Consider the following 9,053-nt stretch of genomic DNA (forward strand, 5'->3'; position numbering starts at 1 on the left):
TGATTAAGGTACAAAGTGCTGAAATAACACAGTGGGTCGGTCATACAGTGTGGAAATAGGCCCTTTGGCCTAACTTGCCCACATCAAGTAACATGCCCCAACTATACTAGTCTCGCCTGCCTGCATTTGGCCCATACCCCTCTGAACCTTTCATATCCACGTACCTGTCTAAATGTTTCTTTAAACGTTGCAATAGTACCTGCCTCAACCACCCCCACCACCCTTTGTGTAAACAGAGTTACCCCTCAGTTTCCTATTAAATCTTTCCCCCCTCACCTTAAACTAATTTACTCCAATTCTCGATCCCCCTACTCTGGGCAAGAGACTCTGCGTTTATCTGATCTATTCCTCATATGATGCTGTACACTGGGTGGCATCACCAGCAGTGGCTGCCTCGCCAACAGTCTGTCTGTCCTTCCTTCTTTGTTATTATTAGTATGTGTTAAAAGTATGTTTTGGTGTTCCTTGATTTGTGTGTGTGTGTGTGTGTGTGTGTGTGTGTGTGTGTGTGTGTGTGTGTGTGTGTGTGTGTGTGTGTGTGTGTGTGTGTGTGTGTGTGTGTGTGTGTGTGTGTGTGTGTGTGTGTGTGTGTGTGTGTGTGTGTGTGTGTGTGTGTGTGTGTGTGTGTGTGTGTGTGTGTGTGTGTGTGTGTGTGTGTGTGTGTGTGTGTGTGTGTGTGTGTGTGTGGAGGGGGGTGTTGGGGGAATTTTTTTTCCAATCTCTTACCTCGATGGAGATGCGATTTTTTTCCGTATCGTATCTCCGTTCCCACTGAGGCCTAACATCGTGGAGATGGGGGCCTTCCCTGGAGACTGGCGGGTGCTCCAAACTGCGGGAGACTGCAGAACTTTAACCACGGAGCTTGCGATCCCTTTGCCCGGGGATCGAAGCTCCACAGGAGGCCGACTCAGGAGCTCCATGTCACGGTGAGAGTTTCAACCGCCCCGACGCGAGAGTTTCGATCACCCCAAAGGGGGCTTCGATCATCACCTGCGGGGGCTTTGATAGTCCCGACTGCGGATGGTTTGACTGCCCCGGCCGCAGGTGATGGAGAGGAAGAAGATTGAGCTTTAATCACAGTGAGGAATGTGCAATCCACTGTGGTGGATGTTTATGTTAACTTTTACATGCTGTGTGCCTTGTTGCTTTTCACTTAGTATGGCTGTATGGCAACTCACATTTCTCTGCACCTTAACTGGTACATGTGACAATAGATTGACCTTGAAACCTCTATGAGATTGCCCTCATCCTCCTGCACTTCAAGGAATAGAATTTGATCATGCTCAAACTCTCCCTATAGCTCAGACCCTCGAGTCTTGGCAGCATCTTCGTAAATCTTCACTGCACCCCTTCCAACTTGACGACATCTTTCCTACAACATGGTGTCCAAAACCGAAAATAATACTCTAAAGTGGCCTCACCATCGCCTTGTATGACTGCAACAAGACCTCCCAACTTCTATAGTCAATACTGAGTCAACTCTGGGTCAGGCAGCATCATTGGAGAACATGGATAGGTGACGTTTTGGGTGAGGACCCTTCTTCAGACCCGAAATGTCACCTGTCCATGTTCTCAACCAATGCTGCCTGACCTGCTGAGTTATTCCAGCACTGTCTTTTTTTGTAAACCAGCATCCAGTTTCTTGCGTCTTCAGAATGTAGTAAATTGCTACAACAAGCAAATGCTAATTTACAGCAAGCTTATGTTAGTTGACAATTTACTGACCTTCAATTCTAGGTATATTCCAATGTAGCTGCTATGTTCTCCTTTTGAAAACTTAAACTTTCTTACACCCATTGTAATGCTTCAAAACATGACAGCATTATTCCTTGTCAAAAGCTTGCTCTATTTTATATTTAAACATTTTTCTGAAATGTAAAATGGATCACAGAATTCACAAAAATAATGTCATTGTAAAATGATGGTTCATTTAAACATAATTATCAGTGCACGGAATTAAGATGATTAAAATTGGCATTCCAGATGTGTATGGGTTGAGTTTAGGATGCAGCATCACAATGTCTCTGGAAAGCACCAATCCATATTATATACAGTGGTCGCCATACTGTTTGGAACAAAGACCCATCATGTATTTATTTGCCTCTGTACTCCACAATTCGAGATTTGTATTAGAAAAAAAAAAATCACAAGTGTTTCCTCGTTTTCTCCGTTCTAAATGGCTTACTCCATATTCTTAAACTGTGGCCACTGGTTCTGATCTCCCCCAACTTCGGGAACATGTTTCCTGCCTCTAGTGTGTCCAAACCCTTAACAATCTTATATGTTTCAATGAGATACCCTCTCATCCTTCTAAAGTCCAGAGTGTACAAGCCCAGCTGCTCCATTCTCTCAGTATATGACAGTCCCGCCATCCCGGGAATTAACCTTGTAAACCCACGCTGCACTCCCTCAATAGCAAGAATGTCTTTCCTCAAATTAGGGGACCACAACTGCACACAATACTCCAGGTGTGGTCTCACTAGGGCTCTACAACTGCAGAAGGACCTCTATACAGGGCTCTGTACAACTGCACAAGTTTCCTGTCTGCCAACCACTTCTCTATTCATGTCAGCACTCTACCCCCAATACCATGTGCCCTAATTTTGCCCACTAATGTGGGACCTTATCAAATGCTTTCTGAAAGTCCAGGTACACTACATCCACTGGCTCTCCCTTGTCCATTTTCCGAGTTACATCTTCAAAAAATTCCAGAAAATTAGTCAAGCATGATTTCCCCTTCGTAAATCCATGCTGATTCGGACCAATCCTGTTACTGCTATCCAAATGTTCGGCTATCTCTTCTTTTATAATTGACTCCAGCATCTTCACGACCACCGATATCAGGCTAACTGGTCTATAATTCAGTTTTCTCTCTCCCGCCTTTCTTAAAACGTGGGATAACATTAGCTACCCGCCAATAGATACCGTAGAATCAAAGCCCGGACTACCAGACTGCTAAACAGCTTCCTTCCACAGGCTGTGAGGCTGCTAAACAGTCACTCCACCTGATTCTGCTGCTTTTGCACTGACAATTTAATAACTCTGGCACTGACCACTTAAATCAGCAGCCCTGGACATTTTATGACTTTTTACTTGTATTTTAATGTTGCTGTTTTTACCTGCACTTTTTAAACTATTCTTAATTTTTTTATCAGGGATAAACATTATTAATAATTCACATTGCGCAAGTCAGTGAAACATGAACAGCCTCTCTTGGAACATGTTCACATACTAAGACGAGGCAATTCAGACATTTTCAGACAAACTCTTTTGAATGCTGAATGAATGCTCCCATGAAGGGCATTTTTTAGATTATTATGCTAACCTGGCGGATAATTTGCTAATTTGCGTAATTAATCAATAAATGAACATTTGGACTGACAGATTGCAAAGGAAAAATGTAAAATATGAAATGACACTTCCAACATTATTTTGAGAGATTTCCAAGCCAGTAATAGCCAAAAACATCCCATAACCTAACCAAATAATTGCAACAGACAATCCTTTTTTTACACCAGGATTGCAACAATTGATCCAATTTCAGTTTTAAAATGTAAAAGGCCTGTCCCTCTGCACGAGGTAAATCAAGAGTTCTCCCAAGTTTTCCCCCGATTTGAACTCGGAGAATGTCCATAGGGGGTCCGTAGCAGTTCGTGAATGTCCAGTAGTGGTTCATAGAAACATAGCAAATAGGTGCAGGAGGAGGCCATTCGGCCTTTCAAGCCAGCACTGCCATTCATTGTAATCATGGCTGATCGTCCCCTAACAATAACCCGTGCCTGCCTTCTCCCCATATCCCTTGACTTCACTAGCCCCTAGAGCTCTATCAAATTCTCTCTTAAATCCATCCAGTGACTTGACCTCCACTGCCCTCTGTGGCAGGGAATTCCATAAATTCACAACTCTCTGGGTGAAAACGTTTTTTTTCATCTCAGTCTTAAATGACCTCCCCTTTATTCTAAGACTGTGGCCCCTGGTTCTGGACTCGCCCAACATTGGAAACATTTTTCCTGCATCTAGCTTGTCAAGTCCATTTATAATTTTATATGTTTCTATAAAAAGTCCCCTCATCCTTCTAAACTCCAGTGAATACAAGCCTAGTCTTTTCAATCATTTCTCATATGACAGTCCCGCCATCCCAGGGATCAATCTCGTGAACCTACGCTGCACTGCTTCAATCACAAGGATGTCCTTCCTCAAATTAGGAGACCAAAACTGCACACAGTACTCCAGATGTGGTCTCACCAGAGCCCTATACAACTGCAGAAGAACCTCTTTACCCCTATACTGAAATCCTCTTGTTATGAAGGCCAACATTCCATTAGCTTTCTTCACTGCCTGCTGTACCTGTAAGCCAACTTTCAGTGACCGGTGTACAAGGATGCCCAGGTCTCGCTGCACCTCCCCCTTACCTAACCTAACCCCGTTTGAGATAATAATCTGTCCCCTTGTTTTTGCCACCAAAGTGGATAACCTCACATTTATCTATATTATACTGCATCTGCCACGCATCTGCCCACTCACTCAACCTGTCCAGGTCACCCTGCAACCTCCTAACATCCTCTTCACAGCTCACTCTGCCACCCAGCTTTGTGTCATCCACAAACTTGCTAGTGTTGCTCCTAATTCCCTCTTCCAAGTCATTAATATGTATGGTAAACAGTTGCGGCCTCAACACCGAGCCTTGCTGAACTCCACTCGCCACCGCATTCTGAAAAGGACCCGTTCACTCCTACTCTTTGCTTCCGGTCTGCCAACCAATTTTCTATCCATGTCAACACCCTACCCCCAATACCATGTGCTCTAATTTTAGTCACCAGTCTCCCGTGCAGGACCGTATCAAAGGCTTTCTGAAAGTCTAGATACACTACATCCACTGGCACCCCTTCATCCATTTTACTTGTCACATTCTCAAAAAATTCCAGAAGATTAGTCAAGCATGATTTCCCTTTCATAAATCCATGTTGACTTGGACTAATCCTTTTACTGCTATCCAAATGCCCCTTTATTACCTCTTTAATAATTGGCCAGCATCTTTCCCATCACCGAAGTCAGGCTAACTGGTCTGTAATTCCCTGTTTTCTCTCTCGCTCCTTTATTGAAAAGTGGGATAACATTAGCTATCCTCCAATCCACAGGAACTGATCCTGAATCTATTGAACATTGGAAAATGATCACCAATGCGTCCACTATTTCTAGAGCCACCTCCCTGAGGACCCTGGGATGCAGATCATCAGGCCCAGGGGATTTATCATCATTCAGTCCCATTAACCTACCCAATACTATTTCTCATCTAATGAAAATTTCTTTCAGTTCCTCTACCCCATTAAGGGCCTGTCCCACGAGCATGCGACCCCATGCGGCAAGCGCAACCTAACGTGGTCGCTTGAGCCATATGGCCTCGCGGGGCTGGTCCCACTTCGATCGCTGGAGCCGACGGGCTACACAGCGTCTCGACGCAGGACGCAGCGTCTTGACGCCATACATCACACGAGAACTTCCCGCGGACTTCGAACTTCACGTCACTCACTCGACCTCCGCACGGCCCCCGCTTTCGGTTTGGTCGCGCTTGCTGCATGCAGGTCGCATGCTCGTGGGACCGGCCCTGTACGGGGCTCACTCGACCTCCGCGCGGCCCCCGCTTCCGGTTTAGTCGCGCTTGCCGCATGCAGGTCGCATGCTCGTGGGACAGACCCTTTAGATCCTCTGTCCTCTGGTACATCTGGGAGATTGTTTGTGTCTTCCTTAGTGAAGACAGATCCGAAGTACCTATTCAACTCTTCTGCCATTTCATTGTTGCCCATAATAATTTCACCCATGTCTGCCTTCAAGGGACCCACATTTGACTTTGCTACTCTTTTTCCCTTAACATATCTAAAGAAGCTTTTACTGTCCTTCTTTACATTCCTGGCCAGCTTCCCCTCGTACTTCATCTTTTCAGCCCGTATTGCCCGTTTTGTTTCCTTCTGTTGTCCTATGAAAGTTTCCCAATCCTCTGGCTTCCGGCTGCTCTTTGCTGTGTTATACATCTTTTCTTTTAGTTTTATTCTATCCCTAACTTCTCTTGTCAGCCACGGTTGCCTCCTACTCCCCTTAGAATCTTTCTTCCTTTTTGGAATGAAATGATCCTGCGTCTTCCGGATTATGCCCAGAAATTCCTGTCATTGCTGTTCCACCGTCATTCCTGCTAGGATCACTTCCAGTGTACATTGGCCAGCTCCCCTCTCATGCCTTCATTGTCCCCTTTGTTCAATTGCATCACTGACACTTCCGATTTAACCTCCTTCTCAAATTGCAGATTAAAACTAATCATATTATGATCACTACCTCCAAGTGGTTTCTTTACCTCGAGTTCTCTTATCATATCTGGTTCATTGGACAACACTAAATCCAGAATTGCTTTTTCTCTCGTCGGCTCCATTACAAGTTGCTCTAAGAATCCATCTCGGAGGCATTCGACAAACTCTTTCTTGGGGTCCTGAACCAACCTGATTTTCCAAGTCTACCTGCATATTGAAATCCCCCATCACCACAGTGGTATTACCTTTGTTACATGCCAGTTTTAATTCCTGCTGCAACTTACACCCTACATCCAGGCTACTATTTAGGGGTCTGTAAATAACACCAATTAGTGTCTTCTTGCCTTTACAATTCCTCAACTCAATCCACAGTGACTCTACCTCGTCAGTCCCCATGTCTTCCCTCGCAAGGGACTGAATTCCAACCCTCACCAGCAGAGCTAACCTCCCTCCTCTGCCTACCTGCCTGTCCTTTCTATAAGATGTATAACCCTGAATATTAAGTTCCCAGACCCGATCCTCCTGCAGCCACATCTCAGTAATCCCCACAATGTCATATCTACCAACCTCTAACTGAGCCTCAAGCTCATCTACTTTACTTCTTATACTTTGCGCATTCAAATACAATACTTTTAATTCCTTATGCCTCACCTTTCACATCGATCCCTATTACACTTGGCCATACTCTCCTATCCCTTAGTGAGCTTTCTTTCCCGTTAATTCTGGGGTCTTTAACCATCCCTTTACTCTCTTTCCCTTTAACTCCGTCCTTGACTATCCCATTTGACATCCCACCCCCCTTATTCAGTTTAAAACCACCCGTGTAGCAGTGGCAAACCTGCCTGCCAGAATGCTGGTCTCCCACCTGTTAAGATGCAATCCGTCCCTTTTGTACAGTTCCCCCTTTCTCCAAAACAGATCCCAGTGATGTAAGAATCGAAATCCCTGCCCCGTGCACCAGTTCCTCAGCCACACGTTCAGGTCCTGTATCTCCCTGTTCCTGCTCTCACCAGCACGAGGAACTGGAAGCAAACCGGAGATAACAACCCTGGAGGTCCTGCTTTTCAACATTTTTCCGAGCTCTCTAAAGTCACGCTGCAGAATATTCATCCCCTTCTTTCCGACATCGTTTGTGCCGACATGCACTACCACTTCCGGATGTTCACCTTCGCCCTTGAGGATTTACTGCACTCTGTCTGTGACATCCTGGATCCTGGCACCAGGGAGGCAGCACACCATCCTCGAATCCCGTCTATTCCTGCAGAAACCCCTGTCCGTACCTCTCACGATGGAGTCTCCCACTACAATGGTGTTGCCTGACGTTGGCCTCTTTGATTTTGACTCGACAGCCCTTTTTGCTTCGCAAGCCAGTCTGCCGCTCAGTGTGATAACGTCTTCTGTCCCAACAGCATCTAAGTGGGTGAACCTGTTTACAAGAGGTACAACACCCGGGGACCTTTGCATTCCATGTTTCCCTCCCTTTCGCACCGTCACCCACTTTCTCTCTTCCAGCACCTTAGGTGTAACAATCATATTGTAGGACTTGTCGAGGAACGACTCAGTTTCTCGGACAAACCTGAGGTAATCCGCTTGTTTCTCCAATTCCCCAACACGGTCCTTCAGGAGCTCTACCTGGATGCACTTCTCGCATTTGTAGCAGCCAGAGGCACCAGCGGTGTCCTTGACCTCCCACATACTGCAAGCATCGCACTGAATCAACTTGCTTGACATCTCCTTCTTCCGTCTCTCCCTCGCCAGCATTTTGTGTAGCCTCCTCACCAAAGACTCTCGAGCCAAAGACTTGCACTTTTCTCACAGGGCACTCCCTCACAAGGCTGCTCCCAAAGAGCCGTCCTGCTTATATTGACTGATAAATTGCCTAATTTACCAATTTACAAACCAAATTCCTCAGTTTTAAACTGTTGTCCCTCTCTGACTCACTTCTAACTCTCCTCCCACTCGGGCTAGAGCCAATCAGTGCTTTCTCCAGGTTCTCTTTGTTGCTGTTGCTTCAAAATCCACGGGGGCTCGTACGAGTAACGGTGGGTACTCGGGAAACCCGGTAAACTCCTGATGTTTTTTCAACACGGTGAAAAATGTTGAGTAAAAAAATTCTCGTGATGAAAAAAATTGTTACTTTTTACTCATACGAGCCGTTACAAGACATCCACGAACTCCTACGGACCCGCTACGGACATTCTCCGAGTTCGAATCAGGGTAAATTCGGGAGAACTCTTGAATTACCTTGTACAGTGGGACAGGCCCTTAAAAATTCCACTTCAACATGAAGGTAAATCAGAATATAAATTTAACTGCAGCTATAGAAATGAACAGAATTTTGCATATTATTTGTGTACTCGCAAGCACAATTTGCTGTTTTGTTATGATTACATTCTTTACAGGCAATTCCAGAAGAAAACTGAGGAGATCATTTATATTATTAGTCGCGGTAGGCGGCGCGACTCTCGTCAGCAGCGGCCTCTGCAGCACGTCTGCGTTTTTATTATTTTTTGTCTATCTTTTTATGTAGTTTTTGTTATTTTTTGTTGGGGTATGTGTGTGGGGTATGTGTGTGTGTTTTAAATCTCTCCCTGCACGGGAGACCCGACCTTTTCTTTGTCGGGTCTCCGTTGTCGTTGGGGCTGCAACGAGGAGCGGCCTCCAACAGGAAGACCGGGTGCTCTGGTGCCGACTACTCACCTCACCGTCGCGGAGCTGGCCGAGTCCAGAGCGGGTGGAGCGGTGGTGGAGCGC

Source organism: Leucoraja erinacea, chromosome 1 (genome assembly GCF_028641065.1).
Source record: "Leucoraja erinacea ecotype New England chromosome 1, Leri_hhj_1, whole genome shotgun sequence".
Lineage (NCBI taxonomy): Eukaryota > Metazoa > Chordata > Chondrichthyes > Rajiformes > Rajidae > Leucoraja > Leucoraja erinaceus.